Here is a 23,472-nt window from a genome sequence, read left to right on the forward strand (position 1 = left end):
AAATCAGTTGCTCACCCTAACAAATATTAATAATATTCCTCCTGACCTGGTTGTCCCAATCTAGTGAGTTACATTGACTTTACATTAAACTTTCTGATTTCACCTACTCTTCAGTTACAAAATAGACTCCATCCTTATGAATTCTGTTGTTCACTAAAGACCAGAGTAGAGGGGTGGAAATGAACCTTCTTAGACAGGGCATTGTGGCCATTTTGTTAAGAACACTCAACAAGTCAAATTCATAGGGTCTGTTCTTAAGATATCAGAGGTCAAAAAGTAATGTCAATCATGGATAAAGGCAGTGGGAAAGGAGGGAATGAGCTCTAAGACAAAAATAAGATGACAAGTTTGTTTTGGTCCTTCTGTGGGTGAATTATAAAAATAGGTGACTACTGTCGACCATATAAACATTAGCAGAGCTTGAGAAAGAGACTGAAGCCAACTGTCTTGATTTAGAAGTCCTTGACTTGGAGACAAGTTAAAGTCCTAGGAATGGATAAGATTTCCTTTCCTGTAATGATACAATAGGAAAAAATAGAATCAAAGGCCATGAGTCATGCAGAAATGAGGTGCACAAGGGGATAGTGGGTGTCGTTCACTGACAGTGATAAAGACAAGTTTTCCCATGACTGAAGGTTCTGCATTCACCTGCCCAGTATTTCAAGGCTAAGGAGTCAACTTATATTGGCACCAGTCCTGAGGTCTGGTAGAAGCCCAGAATACTCGTAGTCAAGGGTTAATTGAGTATGTGGGGAGAAACATCTCGATCCAAGACAGAAACCAACTGGAATCAGAAAGCAAAAGACAAGCAAAGTTGTAAGATGTAGAAGAACAAAACCATGTCTGAATCAAGTCTCAGGGAAAGGTCAGCTGAGAAGGAAAACAAAATCACAGATCCTGGACAGATTAGGGTCAAGGTCACAGGACCTACGCAGCCGTTGGAGGTATCAGTGGGTTCCGCAGTGATGTTTTCACACTCCAGGGCACACCAGCCCTCTGTGTGATCACAGTTCTGAGGGCTTCACCAAACGGCAAACACACTGGTTAAAAGCACAGCTACAGCACCTGCCAGACCTCAGTCCAAGTGCCGGGTCTGTCACTTACACCCCTGTGGCTTTGGGATAATTGTTTGTTCTCCCTTTGACTAGCTCCTCATCTAAAAAGCAGAGATAATAATAGTGTATAATCAACATATTTCATGAAGAATTTAATGAAATGCTGTATAGAAAGTACTTAACACAGTTCCTTGCTCATGGTAAATGCTCAAGAAAACATAAAATAATTTAAGCCTTTAAAGTTCCATTTCCCTAGACTGAGGACCAAATTTTTCTCAAGCCACTCTGGGAGAAGCTACATTGTAAACAAATTTCTGTGATGTGCTGAGCCATAACTTTTCACTCCTCAATACTCACATAGTAGGATATATATCCACTGAATTCTTCTATAGCTCTGCTTTAACAAGCAAAGAGGAACTACCTGGGTCCTTTGTTCTGACTGGCTACTGTTCTGCAGTGGGAAACCTAATGATAACTAGGGCACAGGATAAATTATAAATTTCCCACAAACTTGTCATTGCTACCCTCCAGAATGTCTGTAAGTCAGTGTGAAAATCAGATCTGTCCTGTTTAGTCATTAGTTCCCAGAGATAATAACGTACCACTGAGACCCTAGACTTTGATCTGGATAACAATTCATTTGCCTATCTACCAGCTTTATAGGCAGATATAAAGAAGAATAACAAATACCATCCTACAGATGGAGAAAATGGGATTTGATGAAGTTACATGATTCCCAAGGATACACAATGTACTGTATATTTATAATGCTCTCTAGAGGATCAGATCACTTTGAACACCTTTGCTTTATTTGGGAAATCTTCTAAATCAAATGTCCACAAGGCAAAACCTAGACAATTCACTACTACAACACCCTTTGAGGATAAGACATGGACATGTGTCATGGACTCTATGTGAGACCAAGATTTTAAAGTGAGACATGATAAAGGATGCTCTGTGGAGATTCCTTTTGTGGCTGTGGTGGTGGTGTTTCTGTGGGTGACAGCAAAGCTGTCCAGATTTTAGCTGTCAGGAACAATTCCAAGGGTGAGTCTCTAGGATGCAAGTGGCATTGGTGCTTGAGAAATTACCAGTGGTCCCATTGATGTGTGCTTTTGCACATGGTTCCTGGGAACCAAACCACAGTGCTGCTTCTGCTGTCAGGCCAGCAATTTCCTGAGATTCCCAATAACTTTTTAAGAACTCATTTGCTGCTTAGTCAGCCACAGTCAGCCACTGGAGCATGCCTCTAAGACCATGATTGATGGAGTCAGGTCTTGAACCTGGAAAAGCCATGGTGCTTTCAACAAAGGGTTTGTGTTGAGGAAATACATTTCAGTGCCTGATTTTCCTTTTACAAAGAGCTAATCTGCATATACTCACAGCAATAATGCTTAGTTCCCAGGAATGTATCATTCCCTAATAATTACAAGGATTTTTCATAATTTACTTTGTGTTGGGAAGGCTAGCCTATGACTGTGAGAAAATAGTGCCAAAGTAGTCAGCCAGTTTACAGTCAGCGGGGGAAAAAAAAAACAAAGTTCAACTGTTCTAAAGTATGTGATTAGTATCTAATGTTTTTCAACCACTTGTAGCAATAATAAAAGACATATCCTTAAAGGTTATTTCCTCACAGACAACATACTATCACCAGGATGTGAAAATATATAGAGTTATGGAAAATAACCCTTTATTTGATGAAGCAGAACTGCAAAACCCCTTCCTCCCATCAATATTCTATTGGACTCTGGCCAATGCAACAGCATCTTAGTGACACCATTTGAAAATACTGAGAGATCAGAAAGCATTGCACAGGGGAGCGGCAAGATGGCGGAATAGGAAGGGAGCACACTGATAGTTCAGCAAGACACACAGGTTAATAAAAGTGGAGATACTGCAGGGTCAAGGAAGAGTAGGAGAAGAAACAGCAGCGGAAACTCTTCCGGAACTAGTGATTCACAGTGGACCTGCGTGGAGAGCGTGGGAGCCCAAGTTCGGGACACCAGCGGTGGACTCAACGCACCAGCGCTGGAACGCGAGGTGAGCCGAACCTCAATAGCCTGAGACACCAGCGGGCAAGCGGAAAGAGGAGACTAGAGGGAACAAGGCTTGAAACTCCGTGGGGAAAAGTTCACCAGGCTAACTAGAAGAGAGAGAGGAAAAAAAAAAAGTGACCGATATGGACACGAGTTTCTCTCTCTCCGCTCAACCCTCAAAGACAAGCAAGACAAAGAGCAGGTGCCATTTTGGACATACGTCATAAGCAGGGCGACCTCAGGTCTGCACCGGCCCTGAGCCTAGCAGAAAAACCTGACTCTGGGGGGAGGGGTGAAATAACAGGAGATTAGGATCTAACTTGGCAATCCAGTGGGAGACTGCAGGAGAATTGGAGCCCACACCGAGGGCAGCAGAGATTCCCTGTGTGGTCCTTGGGAAAGAGCTTCCGATCTCTGGCTCCTGTGGGTATATCATTTGCCTGCTAACTACCTCCAATTACGTTCAGCTGTGCGGAATTACTTCCCTTTTGAATCAAAAAAAAAAAAAAAAGAAAAGAAAGATTTACCACGCCTAACCTGGGAGTGTCATCTTTGACACACCCTCAACCCTGAGGAACCAAACCCAGCTCTCAGTCCACACTCATCTCAAGCCTCTAAGGCTCCACTGAAAGCAGACAGTCCACTTAATATAGAGCCATAGTGTAACAAGAAAAAACACCACAGTGAAGAAACCAAATATCTCCAACATGCCATACAACAAACGCAAAAACCAAGGTAACAAGAACAAGGAAGATACTATGACGCCCCCAAATGAAAAAGACACCCCAATTCAAGATTATGAAGATGATGAGATTGAAGAAATGCACGAAGCGGATCTCAAAAAATTGATAAGAACATTAAGAAGTTCTCAAAAACAAATTCTTGAACTACAGAAATCCTGAATGGACAAGATAGAAAATCTCTCTCGTGAAAGTGAAATATTAAGGAGGAATCAAAATGAAATGAAACAACTAGTGGAACAAGAAACGGTGATAGTGACAAAAAACCACAATGAAATGAAGAACTCAATAGATCAAATGACAAACACATTAGAGAGCCTTAAAAACAGAATGGGCAAAGCAGAAGAGAGAATATCAGACTTAGAAGACAGAGAACAGGAAAGGAAACAGGCAAACCAAAGAAAAGAAGAAGAAATTAGAAATCTAAAAAATATTGTCGGGAATCTACAGGATACTATTAAAAAACCTAATATTCGGGTTCTAGGAGTTCCTGAAGGCATGGAGAGGAAGAAAGGATTAGAAGGCATTTTCAGTGAGATACTAGCAGAAAATTTCCCAGGTTTGGAGAAGGACAGAGGCATCTTAGTACAGGAAGCTTATAGAACCCCTAATAAACATGACCAAAAGAGATCCTCACCACGACATGTTGTAATCAAACTCACCACAGTGAAACAGAAAGAAAAGATTCTAAAAGGTGCAAGAGAGAAACGTCAGATTACTCTCAGAGGATCTCCAATTAGACTCACAGCTGATTTCTCATCAGAAACCCTACAAGCTAGAAGGGAATGGCGAGACATAGCCCAGGTACTAAGAGAGAAAAACTGCCAGCCCAGAATCCTATATCCTGCAAAGCTCTCATTTGTGAATGAAGGTGAAATTAAGACTTTTCATAGCAAACAGAAACTGAAAGAATGTGTTGCCACTCATCCTGCCCTGCAAAAGATGCTTAAAGATGTGTTACACACAGAAACACAGAAACATGGTCACCAATATGAAAGAAGGTAAAGGAAGGAAACCTCACAGCAAAAGATCACAGGAAGCTCAATTTCTCTTTGACATAGAATTAAACTCTGATGCTCTGTTAAAGCAATGTGTTAAAGTAATCTAAAAACAAAAAGCAATTCAAATCAATGGGCAATCTACAAAAAGAGTTAAAGATTTTAAAAGCTATTATTAAAATTGCTATATTGGTCTATTATGCTATGTTATATGTGTGTACATATTGTATGTCCACATAGGAAATTTTATTAAGAGTTTTATTTTAAATGGCTTATAGATAAGATTGTCCATAAATTTAAGCTGCTAAAATCAATCAAAGATACATTTTAATTTTTGTGACCTGAATCTGTGTATCATATGGTTTAAACTTGTTGGTAGAAAGAAACTAAAAACATTTTATATGGTTGTGCTTAAGTTTACTGGTTAAACAAACTACACCATGTTAGATATTTAAGAGGTGTTTTCAAATACATGATTCTTAAAATTTATAGAAGGCATTGGACCTTCTGGTAAATGTTTTCTTAAGTTGTTATCTAATGGTTGAAACTGTTTGCTAAGTATTCATGTAATATTGCTATTGTCAGCAAGCGATCTAGGACTTGCTCCCTCATTTCTCTATTCTAAGCCCAACTTATTCTTTCATTTCTCTATTCTCCTCAAGGTAGGAAACTAATTCTATTATGAAGGAATCTGTAGAATGCACAATTTAATCTTTAGACCTTATAAAAGAGATGGCTAACATTTTTCTGTAATAGCATAGCCAAAATAAGAACTTAAATAATAATCTCATAACTAGATTCACTTCGCCATCAGCGAAGTAAGCAGTAAGTAGAAAAAACCTCCCTTTCAGACCAAAGGGAAAGAAAGTTTTAAAGTGAGAATATAATTTTCCTCATGGGCATTGTCTACCTTAGAAAAACTACTACAGAACATGCCTGTGACTATAGACTTGTAGTTCAGGCCACCGAAGATTAGAGATGGGACTTGGGCACTCCCTTGACTTGCATCCTATGGTCTGCTTTAACACAAACCAGGAGGAAAAGAAAGCTAGGCATCAGAAGCAATGGGTGGCAGGCTTATTAATGGCTGATCTGTACAGTGATCTGCCCTCAAGGAGACCCAACAGGCCAGTCCACTGCAGTGGCTTTCAATGTGGTAAGCCTGGGCTTCAGCAGAAGTCAGCTTGTGAAGAGCCCTGGCAGCTCTGCCAAGAGTTGGATCACTGGAAATGGACCTGCCCTGGAGTCGAAGGATGCCCAGGTCAGAGCCACAGATCTTATTGGCTCTAAGCTGAAAAGCCCTTCACTCAGCCCAACTTTCAAAGTGACCACTGCAGCTGAGGGGATGGTCAAGTAGGGTCAGCAACATTGCAGGCAGAACTGTAAATTTCTTGTTAGAGATGCCACCTGCCTTTACCTGGCCAGCTCTCCTCCCAGGCCAGCCAAGTAATGAAAGTCAACAGAGTGCCTTCCCCTAGAAGGTTCACACCTCCCTTAGGATATACCCCATGTGAAGAGATAGATAGGTCTGGGCCTCTGAACTTACAAGGCCTAAAGCCCAACAGATTATTATCAAGCCCCTTCTATCATGTTCTATTTGCCTCTCAATCAGAAAAAATACTTGTAGCTTAGACAGCACCTTTCTTAGCACATCTAATAATGACTCTGTCCTTTGTTCTAGACCCTGTCTAGCACACTTGGGCCTCATTCCTTTGTAATCATAACCTCTACTCTACCACCAATGGCTCTACTCCCAACCTGTGTGTACTGATGATCCTCTTCCCCACTTAATGCTCTATAATTGTTCAAACCTGGTAAATGCCACTCTTAGGATCATTGGTTACTATCCTCACTCTGTCTTTTATGACCTTGTCTAAATATGATCAGAGTCGGCAAACTTGGAAGGCTTCCATAGCCTTGGCAACTCATGACGACAGCCTAGGGTGGTTACTGGCGCCATAAACTAGAGTGTCAATTTGTTGGGTCAACAACAAGAGCCACTGTGCACTTGCTCCTCATGTGGGATCTCTGTCCTTAATGTGCTGTACATTTTGATTTAATGCTATAACTAGTACTCAAATAGTATGTTTCACTTTGTGTTTCTATGTGGGTGCAAACTGTTGAAATCTTTATACTAAATTGATCTTCTGTATATAAAGAGAATTGAAAATGAATCTTGATGTGAATGGAAGGGGAGAGGGAGCGGGAGAGGGGAGGGTTGTGGGTGGGAGGGAAGTTATGGGAGGGGGAAGACATCGTAATCCATAAGCTGTACACTGGAAATTTATATTCATTAAATAAAAGTTAAAAAAAAAAATACTGAGAGATTTAACTCCAGCCACTCCATTGTCATCTCTAACCACCTCTTCAATTTTCCCTAAAGAAAATAAAAATCACATGCAGAAATAAAAACTGCATCTGACAGCTTGGGGGGAATATTCAGAACTGTTGGCATTACACCATCATCAGGACTTGGCGGTCCAGAACACTTTGTGTGGAAGCCCCACTCGCAGAGATGCCATTTAATCATAGTGGGCCCATTCCCTAGTTTACCATGACCTACCATTATGTTGCAAAAGTATTTCTGGGCATAAAAAGTTATGCTTGTTTTGCACCGCCACCACCACCCCCAGCTCTGGGCCCTTGAGTAGCTTACCAATACCCAAACTGTTCTGGATCTCCAACACCCACCCCATGCTTTACACACACCAAGAACATTCTCAGAACAATAACCCACCACCACCACCAAAAACAGGTTTGAAGCCTTCTCCAAAAATGTCAACATCTTTCAAGTACTTATGAGTCTTCTTTAAGCATGAAGGTACTCTGAAAATTTCATGGGAAATTGAATGAAAAGATAAATTTGGTGCCAAAAAATTTCAAAAAGTTAACAAAAATTGTACATTATAAAAGAAATATGAATAAGTTTCAAAAATATTTGCAGCAAGAGAAGCATGTCTTTCCATGCCATATATAAAAGAGAGCAAAACATGGGACAATGCATTGCTTGGTTTCCAACTACACACTATTTACACACACACACACACACACAATCATTGAATAACCAACAAAAAGTCATGTAGCTGGGTCCCAGGCCCAGCTGTGCCCTAAATGGAAGATAACCTCGAAGGTCTCTTCATTTAATTGGATTCTGTGTATTCATCAGTAAAATAATAAAACTGAAGTAAGGTCTCAAATATTCTGTTTCCATAGTATATTATTTATGATAAAACTACATTTCATATCTATTTACTTCTTTTCCTGTTAAAGATAAATGATTATATTCATTTCAGAGGAAGCATAGATATTTATAATTTTTTTTTTATTTTTTTGACAGGCAGAGTGGACAGTGAGAGACAGAGACAGAGAGAAAGGTCTTCCTTTTGCCGTTGGTTCACCCTCAAATGGCCGCCGCGGTAGCACGCTGCGGCCGGCGCACCGCGCTGATCCGATGGCAGGAGCCAGGTGCTTCTCCTGGTCTCCCATGGGGTGCAGGGCCCAAGGGCTTGGGTCATCCTCCACTGCACTCCCTGGCCACAGCAGAGAGCTGGCCTGGAAGAGGGGCAACCGGGACAGGATCGGTGCCCCGACCGGGACTAGAACCCGGTGTGCCGGCGCCGCTAGGTGGAGGATTAGCCTATTGAGCCGCGGCGCCGGCCAGATATTTATAATTTTGTCCAAGAAAAAGAGAAGCAGGAAGAGGAGGAAAATGGAGAAGAAAAACTGAAATCCACTGTCTCTGGGTCCCAAAGCAGAGTGAAAGATCTTTGACTTTTGACAATGCCTTGGCTACAAACAGTCATAACCAGACTACTGCCCTGAGCTTTCCAGAAGTGAAACAACTATGTGACAATTATTCCAAGTAAAACTTTGGAGTCTTGACCAATGGCTTCTCAGTGAATACACTTGGGAATGTAGACAGTGCAGGAAATAATGACATTCATGCCTCGCATTGATCCAGCTGCTGTAGCAGGAGCAATCAATATGTATTACTGCAATTATTTGCTGAACTTCCATTCAAAGAAATCAACTTCCATTTAGGCTGTAGAACTAAATATCTACTGCTCTTGAAAAGAAGTTTGAGGACTGGAGAAAATATTCAAATCGTAAAGGAAGTCAAAGTTGTAGAATTAAGGGTGAAAAAATTTAATGTAGGACAACTAAGTTATTAAAAAGGTTCAAGGTCTATTCCTTGTGTCGTTGCACCAAGTATAAATGACAGCCCATGGGTAGATCAACACCCCAGGGCAACGCTCTCAAATAGGAGCTGCTTTTTCCCCCTAACCACCACCAAGTGAGCATATAACATAAGCTTTCCCCTCGTTTTGACTATGCGTTTGTTTCACTCTTCCCTTATGCCAAAGCCCTCAACTGATCTCACTCTTCCCCTGAAAAACACCACTGGTCACCTCTGTGCTCTGAATGCTAATGTTCCCCCAGCGTTCCCACACTGAAACCAAATCCCTGGTATGATATTATCAAGAGGTGTGGTTGCTAGCAGGTGATCAGGTCACAACGCTAACACCCTCAAACGTGCAAACAGTGCTCTGATTAAAGAGGAAGTGGAAGCTTGCTATCCCTTTTAGACTTTCTGTCCTGTGAGGACACAGCAAAAAAGCTGCCTTCTATGGTGCACAGCGGCTTCATCTGACACTGAATCTGCTGGTGCCTTTATCTTGGCGTCTCCAGCCTCTAGAACCAGGAGTACACATTTTTGTTTGTATATTACTCGGTCTAAGGTATTTTTTTTATTGCAGCCAGAGTAACTAATCCTCCAGATCATAGCTTTGCCTTCACTGAGAACTCTGCCACCTGGTTTATAGCTTTTATCTCCACTCCTAACAGTACCACCATCTTGGTAGATGCCAATGTTGCTATAAAGAACCTCTACAGGTTTAATCCAACAGTTCCCTGACTTGCTCAGCATCGGTGGCCTTTGCCTCATCCCTACGTCACAATCCACTCCCAAGGCCAACTCTGAACCTTCCTAGTCAGCGTGAATTGTTCTACCAATCAAATCAGACTCTGTTCATCTGTTCTCTGACCAATACCTTTCACTATGCTCCAAATATCTTAGCACCTTATTCCCCATCACACCTGTGAAGGAACTTCAAACAGTTCATGCAAAATGGAACTGGAGGTAAGTTTATTTTAGTGCAAGAAAAAAACTCTTAATCCACGCAGTTTTTTTATAGTATGCATTTTCCACAAACTCATTTTCCCCTTGCATTTTCAACTTGACCACTAACTGAATACTCTGAGCTCTCTGATTTTTTTCCAACTCATCACCTGCACCTAGATTCACAGTCAATCTTACTCACCCCGGACCCTAACAGGCACCATCAATCTGAGAACCATGCAATTAACAAGCCATCTGCCTCGCCACAAAGCCATCAACCTGCACATCTGCTTTGATTCTCAAGCATTCAGGAATCACACTCTAAAATGCAAAATGCTGAACTTAGTTTTCAGTTGCAACTACAAAACTGACCATTAAGCAGAATTTTAAGATATATCTGGTCCTATATATATATATATATATATATATATATATATATATATATATCTGGTCTTAAAAATAATCTAATTCAAGTCTGACTCAGTTTACAGATGAGGGAACAGAAACCCATGGTGGTGATGTCATTTGCTAAGGTCACAGAGCTCATCAGGCCCCTAGGTTTAAACGAGTTCCAGAGGCTCCTGGACTCAGGACTCCCAGCATGACTCCTTTTCTTTTTGGCTGTACCACCTCCCTTAGCCACTCACTGATGACTGTCACACGTGGGAACGTTACAACATGGAAGACTGCATTTAAGGCCTTAGAGTATGACTTATGTTTTCCTTTTATTCTCAACAAGAGCTTCCTCGTCCACCTGGGGACAACAATACAGAGATCGTAAAGAATCTGAAATAACTGATGAACCTACAAGTGGTTACTGAATCCTGATTCTAATTCCATGTGGCAGGGGTTCTCCCAACAGGTGCCAGCATCACCAGGGAAGACTTTTAACAGAGAGGATTTAGGATTCTCGCACCTTCAGAGATCTGATATAAGCAGTGGAATATGTTGCATGTGCAAATTCTGATCTTAAAAGTACCTCTTGGCAGATTAACAAATGTTTCATTGGATTTATTTCTGGCAGCACAGTGTTTCTGTCAAAAGCTGGCTGTCACTTAGAAAATATAAGTGGGATACACAGCAGACTCATAGAATGGCAGATGTCCTAAACAACACTCTGGCCTCAGAATCAGCCCTTAAGGCATTCGGATCTGAAAGTTTTGTAGGCATGGAAAGCCAAGACACCCTGGGAAAAAAAAAAAAGAAGACCTAAATGAAAGATCTCTGTGAGTGAGATCCCAGTGGAAAGAACGGGGCCATCAAAGAAGGAGGTACCTTTCTCTGAAGGGAGGAGAGAACTTCCACTTTGACTATGACCCTATCGGAATAAGATCAAAGTCAGCGAACCCTAAAGGCTTCCATAGCCCTGGCAACTCATGACTAGAGCCTAGGGAGATTACTGACGCCATAAACAAGAGTGTCAAATTGGTAAGTCAGCAACAGGAGTCACTGTGCACTTACATCTCATGTGGGATCTGTCCTTAATGTGTTGTCTAATGTGAAGTAATGCTATAACTAGTACTGAAACAGTATTTTTACACTTTGTGTTTCTGTGTGGGTGCAAACTGATGAAATCTCTACTTAGTATATACTGAATCGATCTTCTGTATATAAAGATAATTGGAAATGAAAAAAAAAAACTGGTGTTAAATTGGAAATTGCATAGAAAATTAATTAATTTTTAAAAAATATTATGTGGGATCTCTGTCTTTAATGCGCTGTACACTGTTATTTAATGCTATAACTAGTACTCCAACAGTATTTTTTTCACTTTGTGTTGCTATGTGGGTGCAAACTGTTGAAATCTTTACTTAATATATACTAAACTGATCTTCTGTATATAAAGAGAATTGAAAATGAATCTTGATGTGAATGGAAGGGGAGAGGGTGCAGGAAAGGGGAGGGTTGCCAGTGGGAGAGAAGTTATGGGAGAGGAAGCCATTGTAATCCATAAGCTGTACTTTGGAAATTTATATTCATTAAATAAAAGTTAAAAAAAAAATTACCACAAAAAAAAGAAAGAAAATATAACAGGGATGGGTTTTTGGCACAGGAGTCACTTGGAACACTCACATTCCTTATCAGAGTGCCTGGGGTTCAAATCCCAGCTCTGTTTCAGATCCTAGCTTCCTGCTAATGCACACTAGTGGAGGCAGCAGACACTGGTCCAAGTCCTTGGGTCCCTGCCACCTCCACAGGAGACTCAGGTAAGTTCCTGACTCCTGGATTTGGCTTGGCACAGCCTTGGCTGTTGCGATCATTTGGAGAGTGAACAAACCAAAGGACGACCTCTCTCCCCTCACCACTTTCAGTCTTTCCAGTAAATTTTTTTAAAAAGGAAAATGTAATAACAGAAGGAATTGGATTCTACTCTGAATATTTTCTAAAACCATTTAAAAAGTTACTTAATCTGTATTTTCTATTAGTTTTAATCTATATTTCTTTTAAGTATTTGAAGATAATTAAGAAAATGTGAGATTAAAAAAATGTAGATACTGAGATACTCAGCATCAACCCCCCGCTCACCCAGATGCAAATACCAGAAGCCTTAATAGTGAAGGCAGAGTTTCTAGATTCATTTTTTTAATTTTCCAGGTAATTGTGAGGCCATCTACACTGACAACCTCATCCCTGGCAACCACAGAACCAGAGCATGAGGTGGGCAGGCTCTTTCAGCATCTGCCTTCTAAAAGCCAGCATAGCCCAGAAACTAATTGGCAGCTGGCATCCTTGAGCTAAAGATTATCCAACTGGACATGTCTAGAAATCATCTCAGATACAAAATTCTCATCCTCTGTTACTGAGATGTACAACTCAGCCATACAGAGAAGCTTCCGATAGACACTGTGATATTAATTGTGACATTGGTGCTCTCCTACAGCATACCACCATACTCCTCTTTCTATTGCACTTTGCCTGTAACCTTAGCTGTGACTCTGGGCATATTAAAACTGCTCTGAGACATTATTTCCTCATCTATAAAAATAAAAAGCATGAACTACTCCTAGTCTGAAATGACTCATTCCTCCCTATCTTTTCTTTCTTGTGTATCTTCCACAGACTTCACTGCTCACCTAAATTTTAGCAATATACCCCAATTACAACTATGATTTATATGTGTATAAGACCAAGTTGAAATATAAGTATCATCATCATCATTTAGCACTAGGCCAGGCACTGTGCCAAGTATTTTAAAATAGGGTAATATGCCACATAATTAGTTTTGGTCAACAATGGACCCCACATAAGACTGTGATCTCTCAGTATCATCTCATATAGTGACATTGAATCTATCTTTTTAAGTGTACTCTATAATGTTCATATAATAAAAATCACATAACATGCATTCCTCAGAAATTATTCCCATTGTTAACCAACATGTGACTTTGTTAGATTTAATTTCATTAAGAAACTACCAGGGGGCTGGCACTGTGGCATGGTAGGTTAGGCCTCCTCCTGTGGTGCCAGCATCCCATTGGGTTCCAGTTCAAGTCCAAGTTACTCCTCTTCTGATCCAGCTCTCTGCCTATGGCCTGGGAGAGCAGTACAGGATGGCCCAGGTGCTTGGGCCTCTGTACCCACATGGGAAAGCCAGAAGAAGCTCCTGGCATGGCTTTGGATTGGCCCAGCCCCAACCACTGAAGCCATTCATGGAGTGAACCAGAAGATGGAAAACTTCTCTTTCTGTCTCTCCCTATCTCTGTAATTCTGCCTCTCAAATAAATAAATCTTTTAAAAAAAGAAGAAGAACCTACTAGGTTGTATTGAAATACCACACTGTAACCCATAAAAATGCACAAGTATTACATGTTAATCCAAAATTTTGTAAAAATGTATCTCTAAAAACTCCATTTTGTGTATTTTAAATATATCTAATTTTACTGCAAATAGAAATTAAAATTAAAAGTAATTTTTAAAACTTTAGAGGTAATTTTCTAATAGCAGATATTGCTATTGACCCTATTTACAAATGAAGAATCTGATTCAAAGATATTAAATTATTTTCCCAAGAAGGCACAGTAAGTGACAGAACCTAGATTCGAGCTAGATCTGGCTGATCCCAGAACTCTATTCAATTTTATTCCTCTTCACTTTCCAAAGCTCAGATGAATAGATATTCTGCTGAGGACTGCTGTGTGCACACATTTTTGGAGATTTCAGTAACTGGGTTTTCAATCAATAAGTTATGACTCAGTTTTATTCATATACAAACCTGACCCTTTGACCCTTACAGAGAGCATTTATCTTCTATTACAGAAACATACACACAGGCAGTGTACGCAGTCACAAACGCTTCTGCTGCACGGGTGCCTCAAAGAGTGCCGACTCCACGTTCTCTATTGCACAGAGACAGCGAAGCTGAAGGTCAAAGTCTTGCCTAAGGTCACAAAATAAGTTGGAGCCATAATCTTTCCACTAAAGTTAGGCATTTCCAACTAGTGTGTAGCTACAAATGATTTTTTAATACATTCATCAATATTTTAGAGGCACTGGTAAAATCCCATTACAGGATTTCCTTGCCAAAAAAATTGTTTTCATGTAGCAATGAACAGTTCAAAATCAGACCACTTTGTCCTCCAAAGTCACATACAACCTTAAGAGTATATGAAGTCTGAATATCAGTGTCTTTTTCTGGCATTTCCTACCTACTAATTATTCTACATGGGGATAAGCCCTGTGTATTTATATTGTGCTCATCCTTTCAAAGCAATGTCACCAGACTAAATTGCATGCAGCTCTTGGTTGTTTCACACACACACACACACACACACACCACAAAAATGTTTGTCCTGTACTATCGCCTCCTTTTCCTGAAATAGCCAAATCACTTGCAATTTAAGTCAAAAGAGCACTGGGTTTTGTGCCCAAGTGATAACATACAGAGATGCCCAATGCAAAACATTGATCTATTTGACTATTTTGGAAACATCTCATGGAAATTTCCTACTTAAGAGCAGATTTCTACAATTAATTCTTTCATCAAGCATTCACTGAGCACCAACCCAGTGAGGGTAGGGCTGAGGGCAGAAAAATGTGTTGCTCTCTTAGGAACTCCTTGTTTACTGTCAAAAATGCCTATGCACAGACAAGGAAATGGGATTTAGTAAGCCTCATAAAAAATTGTTTTGAGATGTTTGGCCCCATTGAGGTGATTAAGGCACTTGCTATGATGCATGCAACCCATATCAGTATCTGGGTTCAATTCCCAGCTCTGATCCCTACTAATGTAGGTCCAGGGGGGACACTGGTGATTACTCAAGTAGCTGGGTTCCTGTCACTCATTGAGTTCTCAGATCCTAGCTTCACTCATTCTCCTTACCCTTTCCCAAGCCATTGAAGGCACCTGGGGAGTGAACCAGAAACTAGGAGTGCACCTGCTCTTATTCTGTCTCCTGTTCTGTGTGTGTAGACACACATTATATATACACGCCTCTCAAGTAAAATTTCTTTAAAAGGAAAATTTCAGCATCTTTGGGATCTCACAAGATGGGGCATTTAACTCTGCATCAAGAACAGACAAGCTTCTAAGTGGATAGGAGACATGAAGTGGGCAGTGAAGGAAAAATGAGGATTTTCTGAAAGGACTCGATCAGAAAGGAAGTCCCAGGAAGAAGGAGCAATCTGTGCAAGGGCCCAGATGAGAAGAGAATATTTGTGAAACTGAAATCGGGGAGTGTGGAGCTGAGAGATGGGCAGTGCCTTTATCATAAATAGCCTTTCATCCTTGGGCCCGGGAAAGCCTACTGACCCTCCTGTTAATCCATACTCTCCCAACTCCTCTCTCCATCTGAAAGTCCCACTACCCTCTTGAACAATTTCAACATCTGACCCAGCATCCATCACTTTACAGAATTACTCAACTCCTGTGCCATCTCGGTCCTTGTCTCACCCTGCATCAGAAGCAGGCCTTCACTCTACCTTTCTAGCCCAACAAAAGAAGTCTCCCTCCTTTTGTCCAACACCGTTCTTCGGACCTACACTTTGATCCCATCCTCTCCACACATCTCTATTACAGCTATTGGCCACAAATCATCCTCTCTCCCTATCTTCTTTTTCTGCATCAAAATGTTCAAATTCACCATGTATCCTCTCTGTTCGTTCACTCACTACAGCAATGTTTATTACCAAATCCCACACATCAGGATCTCAAAAGCTGATTAAGAAAGATGCAGTCCTCAGAGAGCTTGGTACAACAAAGAGAGACATAAAGATAGATTTATTTAATATACTTAATTTAGTCAATTTGAAAGTAGGATACATCTTGCCTGTGATACTCATCAGTTGTCAAGAGAATTCCTTTTTGTCGAGATCCAGAAATCAACAACGCTGTTCCTTGAACAATACAATGACTCATCTTGAGACACTAAGAAGACAGTCTACAGCATTTCACATCTGCTGGATACCGGCATCACCTCCTATGTCAAGTGAGGTGATGTCTTAGAGACTTCAGCTCCAAAATACGATTCAAACCCATCTGCCTCCAGCCTAGACAACTGCCTCCACACTGAGCTTTGCATTTCATGCATATTGTCCTTCAAATAATTCTCAGCTCATCAACCAAAGCCACCTTTTTATATTGCAAATCTCATCTTAGCATTCCAGTTAGAACTCTCAATGGATCCTGCTTCTTTAATAAAACAAAAAAGTCTTTAGTAAGAACCAAAGGCCCTGAGTAATTAAATCTCTCTGCCCAAACATGAACCACACAAACCACCTCTTATTCACTGTACACTGAGCTGCTTTCTCTTCTGTGAGGACACCAAGCAGGTCCACAGCTCAGAGCTTGCACAAAAGCCATTCCAACTGCTGAGAATGCCCTTCTATCCACTGTTTGATTGCTTGTTTCTACTTATTCTTCGGTGTTCAAGAAGAGTTCTTTTTCTTCATAGCACAGAGTGCAGTATGGAATCAGACATTTATTTCTGAGAATATTTATAAGGGGGCTTCATGAAAAACGCTAATGTGGGGACCGTTAGATTGCCCCTCAGAGGAATGGTCTGTTGCCATCACTCTATGATTCCCCCTTTAAGCATGAAGCCTCCAGAGAAATCATTGCTTCCCATATCCCTAACAGCAGTTAGGGTCCCTTCTTCTGAGGGTTGCAGGAGAATGCAAGGAGTCAGCCTAAAAAGCAGTTAGGTCAGATCCCCGAAAAAGGGAAAAATGGGCAGACTCTCTTTAAGAGTTGACATGGTGCTGGCCTCCTTCCAGAGGCTGCCTGTAGCAACATTTAGTTGGCTTTTGGTTGGTTGGTTGGTTGGTTGGTTATTTAAATCATGAACATGTCACACAAGATTACCAATACCCACTTCTCTGATAGGTTGTTGTCCTTGTCTTTGACTGATATTTTTTAAAATTCTACTTATTTATTTGAGAGAAAGAGTTACAGACAGAGACAGGGAGAGACAGAGAGAAAGGCCTTCCATTCACTGGTTCACTATCCAAATGATCCCAACAGCTGGTACTGGGCTGATCTGAAGCCAGGAGCCAGGAGCTTCTCCTGGGTCTCCCATCTGATTGCAGGGGCCCAAGCACTTGGGCCATCTTCCACTGCTTTTACTAGGCCATAGACAGAGAGCTGGATCAGAAGAAAAGCAGCCAGGACATGAATTGGCACGCATATGGGATGCTGGCATCACAAGTAGAGGCTTAGCCTACTACATCACAGTGCCAGCCCATCTGATTGGTTGTTAACTCAGCCTTTGATTGGTCATTATCCCATCCCTATGATTGGTTATTATCCTAGCCCTCTAATTGGTTGCTAGCTACTATTCTGCTTCTTCCCTGATTGGCTAAATCTGCATCGCCACCTTGTATATAAAAAGACAGCACTGGGGATTGCCACACTGTAGCCCAGCATTGCAGGCATCCTATATGGGCAACAGTTCAAACCTCAATTGCTCCACTTCTGATCCATCTCCCTGCTAATGTGCCTGGGAAAGCAGAAGATGGCCCAAGTATTCTGAAAAGACCCAGAAGAAGCCATTGGCTCCTAGCTTGGCCGGCCCCAACCCTGGCTGTTGCAGCCCCTTGGGGGAATGAACCAGAAGATGAAATATCTCTCTGTCTCTCTCTCTCTCTCTCCTTCTTTCTCTGTATCTCTACCTTTCAAATAAATAAATAAATATTTAAAAGAAAAAAGACAGCACTGGCAAGTTTCCTGGGAAATTTCTCCCTAAGGAGCTCCACTCCTGACTGCTGTGGCAGGAGGTTTTTCACTTTAATATATCACATCTGGGGCCAGTGCTGTGGCGTGGCAAGTTAACGCCCTGGCCTAAAGTGCCGGCATCCCATATGGGTGCCGGTTTAAGTCCCGGATGATCCTCTTCTGATCCAGCTCTCTGTTGTGGCCTGGGAAAGCAGAAGATGGCCCAAGTCCTTGGGCCCCTGCACCCACATGGGAAACCTGGAAGAAGCTCCTGGCTTCGGATTGGCGCAGCTCCAGCCATTGCAGACATCTGGGGACTGAACCAGCATCAGATGGAAGACCTCTCTCTCTGTCTCTACATCTCTCTGTAACTCTGTCTATCAAATAAATAAACTAAATATTTTAAAAATATATATATATATATCATGTCTGGCTCAAAAAGGGGGGGGCTGGGGAAGAAGGGGGACTGTTATGAAAAATAATGCATGGTTTCAAAAATATTTTGAAATTTTTATGTTATTTTGCAATAAATATGCAATAAATTCATATTTCATTTCCATTTCTTATAGTTTGGGAAACAATTTGGATACTCCCAAAAAGCCCATGTGTGAAAGTTTTCATTCCCAAAGTCATATACTCACTGATTAAGGATAGACCTTAAGAGATATGTAGTGTTAAAGGTGAGACCTTGCAAAGTGACTAGACTGGACTAGGTTGTGAGGGTAGAGGTCTCATACTACATATGACTATAAAAAGAGACCACTGGGCCGGCGCCGCGGCTCACTAGGCTAATCCTCCGCCTTGCGGCACCGGCACACCGGGTTCTAGTCCCGGTCGGGGCACCGATCCTGTCCCGGTTGCCCCTCTTCCAGGCCAGCTCTCTGCTGTGGCTAGGGAGTGCAGTGGAGGATGGCCCAAGTCCTTGGGTCCTGCACCCCATGGGAGACCAGGAGAAGCACCTGGCTCCTGCCATCGGATCAGCACGGTGCGCCAGCCGCAGAATGCCAGCCGCAGCGGCCATTGGAGGGTGAACCAACGGCAAAAGGAAGACCTTTCTCTCTGTCTCTCTCTCACTGTCCACTCTGCCTGTCAAAAATAAAAAATAAAAATAAAAATAAAAAAGAGACCCCTGGATGTGAGAGGAGTGAACGCTCCCTGTTTCTGCCTCATCATGGGATCCTCCCTCCACATACATTCTATGCCCTTCTTCAGAACCAGACTAAGAGGCTCCTCGATCTTGGACTGTGAATCTTCTAATTTTATTTATATCTTCTAATTTTATTTCAAGCAAAATAAACCTTCTTCCTTCCTAAGTATCTTTTCTCAGGTATTTTACTTAAAGCAATTTACTAAGAAAAGCTAACACACCATCTTTCCACAAACGTATTAAAGCATCCTCATCTCTTTTAAGATTTACTTACTAGGCCGGTGCCACAGCTCAATAGGCTAATCCTCTGCCTGCGGTGCCAGCACACTGGGTTCCAGTCCTGGTCGGGGCACCAGATTCTGTCCCAGTTGCTCCTCTTCCAGTCCAGCTCTCTGCTATAGCCCAGGAGTGCAGTGGAGGATGGCCCAGGTCCTTGGGCCCTGCACCCGCATGGGAGACCAGGAAGAAGCACCTGGCTCCTGGCTTTGGATCAGTGTGGTGCACTGGCAGCAGCGCGCCAGCCGCAGCAGCCACTGGGGGGTGAACCAACAGAAAAGGAAGACCTTTCTCTCTGTCTCTCTCTCTCTCACTGTCCACTCTGCCTGTCAAAAAAAAAAAAAAGAAAAAGATTTACTTACTTAATTGAAAAGCACAGTTACAGAGAGTGAGAGACAGAGAGATATTTCATCTGCTGGTTCACTCCCCAACTGGGCCACAGTGACCAGTGCAGGGCCAGGCCAAATCCAGTGGCCTCATCCCAGTCTCCCGCATAGGTACAAGAGCCCAAATACTAAAACCAGCTTTCACTGCTTTCCCAAGTTCATTAGCAGGGACCTGAACTGGAAGTAGAGCCTCCAGGACTCAAATGGGTGCTCAAATGGGATGCCAGCCCCACAGGCAGTGGCTTAACTCATTATACCACAGCACTGGCCCCAAAGCATCCCCATCTTAAATACGTTTCTCCACCTTATATGAGAAAGGCCTATATCTTTTTTCTTCACCACCATATAGCCAGCATTTAACACAGTACTTGGTATACAGTGGATAATCAATAAACACATGAGAATGAATTACAAAAAAGGCTGGAAGGAAGGAACAAAAAACAAGAATGATTACATCAATCATCACATCAGATAAAGGCAGGTGTCACAAAGTCATCCCACAGTCATTTTCAGTTCTGTGTAATGTTACTTCTATTTTTAACAGTTTTGTTGCTACACAATTCACATACAATTCACTCAATTAAATGGGGTTTTGCATATTCACAGAGCTGTTCAATCACTATCACAATCAATTTTAGGACATTTTTGTCACCCCTTAAAATCTACCAGACTTCTTAGCTGCCACTTCCAAATCTCCTCCCCAACTCCTGGTCTCTACAGATTTGCCCATTCTGGTTATTTTATATGAATGGAATTAAGCATTATGTCATCGCTGTAACTGACTTCTTTCATTTAGTATAAGGTTTTCAGAGTCAGCACTGTGGTGCAGCAGGTTAAGCCATCAGCTACAGTGCTGGCATTCCAGATGGGCACCGGTTCAAGTACTGGCTGTTCTATTTCCAGATCCAACTCCCTGCTAATGTGCCTGGAAAAACTGTGTAAGATGGTCCAAATCCTTGGGCCCCTGCACCCATGTAGGAGACCTGGATGAAGCTCCTGGCTCCTGGCTTCAGCCTCACCCAGCCCTGGCCATTACAGCCATTTGGAGAGTGAACCAAAGGATGGAAGATTTCTCTATGTCTCTCCCTCTCTCTCTAACTCTTTCAAATAAATAAATAAAAATCTTTTTTAAAAGTGTAAGGTTTTCAGGGTTCATCCTTGTTGTAGCATGCATGAGCATGCTTTCACTGCTTTCCCAAGCATAAATTTTCCTTTCTCCTAAGTATGTACACTGAATGAAATTCCTGGGTCACATGCTAATTGTATACTTGGTCTTTTAATGACCTGAGAGGCTGTCTTACTGTTTCATCTTTCGATTCTACCAGCACTGCATGAAGGTCCAATTTCTCACCAACACTTGTTATTGTCTTTTTACTCTAGCATTAGGTGGACATGACATAATAAAAACACACTATAGTTTTAATTTGCATTTTACTGATGTTAATGACACTCAACATCTTTTCATTAGGTTAGTGGCCATTTGTTTGTCTTCCTCAGCTTTACTTGTGAAAGTCCTCAAACCACCCCAAATGTAATACATTAAAATGTACCCAGACATCTCATGGAAGATAATGCACAATGATACTTCAAAAAATTTTGTATAAAATACAACAAGATAGAGTCATTTTGGTGCAAAAGTTTTTTTGAACTCCACGCTAACAGGGTTCTCAAATATTTCATGGAAAAAGTGTGTATCATCAAACAATTATCTATGGGTTTCAATTTGTTTACACTGAAACAAACATTCTTTAATTCCATTTTTCTATGAACATTTTGAAGTACCCTCATATGACTATATAACACTATTGAAATTGACTGAAAGACTGTTATGTTATACATTTAAGTCAATATATCAATTTAAATTTTGTTATTTCTTCTCCTATTTTGAAATCAGTAGAGTATCTTCTCAGATGTTACCAACACTGCTGTAAGTCATGTGTGTGGTGGTTAACAGTCATTCCTACTCACTGGCAAAACAGGCAACTGGCATTTTATGGAAGACAATAACAGTAGACACTGCCTCAAAGAATTCTGAGTGCTTGGAGTTGGCCTTGTGGCACAGTGGGTTAAGGCAGACTACCACAATGGCATCCCACGGCAGAGCACCAGTTCAAGTCCTAGCTGCTCCACTTCTGATCCAGCTCCCTGCTAATGCTCTTGGGAAAACAACAGAAGATGACCTGAAGGCTTGGGGCCCTGCTACCCATGTCAGAGACCCAGATCCAGTTACATACTCCTGGTTTCGGCCTGGCCCTGGCCCAGAAATTGAACCACCAGGTAGAAGATTCTTTCTCTCCCCCAACTCTGTATTTATATATGGGGGGAGGGGAGTTACTCTGCCTCTCAAATAAGTAAAAAAAAAAAAAAATTCTCAGAGCTTAGAGGAACAGTAACTCAAACTAGGACTATTACCTTGGTCTTACTTTTTACAGTTTAAGTCCCTAGTGAAAAGAGACGAAAAATTAATGAATCTATATATCCATTTTAATGTGCTGAATATATATATAGTAATCTTAACTGTTTCCATTTCAGTATACCAACTTATTTTCAAAAAATTCTTTTGTTGTCTTCCTGACATCATATTTTAAAAGCCCTTCCCAAAAATTAGGATTTATTCAGTACTGCTAGTCATTGCAGTACACATCTGAGAGTCGTTAGCCAATTTAACCTCACAGGTGCCTATAATTGATGAAGAGTAGTTCTAGGGCCTGAAAGTATGTTTTTCAGCTTTAACAAAGGCAAATAATCAAAGAAGTCAATTAGCACTCACTTTAGAAGTTCATCCAGCCTTTTCTGTTCAGACAGGTAGAAAGATATTTAGGAACATGAATTATGCCCAGAGGGTCAGGAACACTCTTCCTATTACAGAAGTCCCTACGTCTAGGAATTAAATTTCCAGCTGTATATGCTATTCCTCCAGCATAGGAGAACTGCTGACTGCTGGGAAGATTGACAATGTGTCTCATCAGTTAATTAAAGGCAAAGCAATTGGAGTCACAGGTGTTCACGATTTAATCAAGACGATTTACTGAGGTCACAGATTTCTCAAAAAGGCTCAACTGAGTGGCTTCAGCAAACCAATTCTGATTAAGAGCACTGGCCTCCTAGGTCAGCCACCTCTGGCGCCTTGGGATCAGGTGGATAAACCAGCTATATAACTTTTCTTTTTTTTTGGAAGCTTTTATTTAATAAATATAAAATTCATAGGTACAGCTTTTTGATTATAGCAGTTCTTCCCCCCATACCCGCCCTCCCACTCCCACTCCCGTCCCATATAACATTTGTATCTTCACATTAGCCTTAGCATTTTGCACTAACTACTTCAGGTCACTAACAAACTCTAATATTATGCCACCAAAAACTAAGTCCAGCAGATTCATTTCTAAATTGTGTTTTTTCCGATAGCAGCATGGTGTGAGCGATTTAGATTTAAAGGTCTCCAAATTATTCTAAATGCTAGCTCTTCCACACGCCCACTTGGGAACACAGGTCAATCATTTAATCTCTCCGAGACCAGATTTACCTCATCTGTAAAATCTGGATATTATCTCTCTAAGAATTCCCAG

This window comes from Lepus europaeus, chromosome 11 (genome assembly GCF_033115175.1).
Source record: "Lepus europaeus isolate LE1 chromosome 11, mLepTim1.pri, whole genome shotgun sequence".
Lineage (NCBI taxonomy): Eukaryota > Metazoa > Chordata > Mammalia > Lagomorpha > Leporidae > Lepus > Lepus europaeus.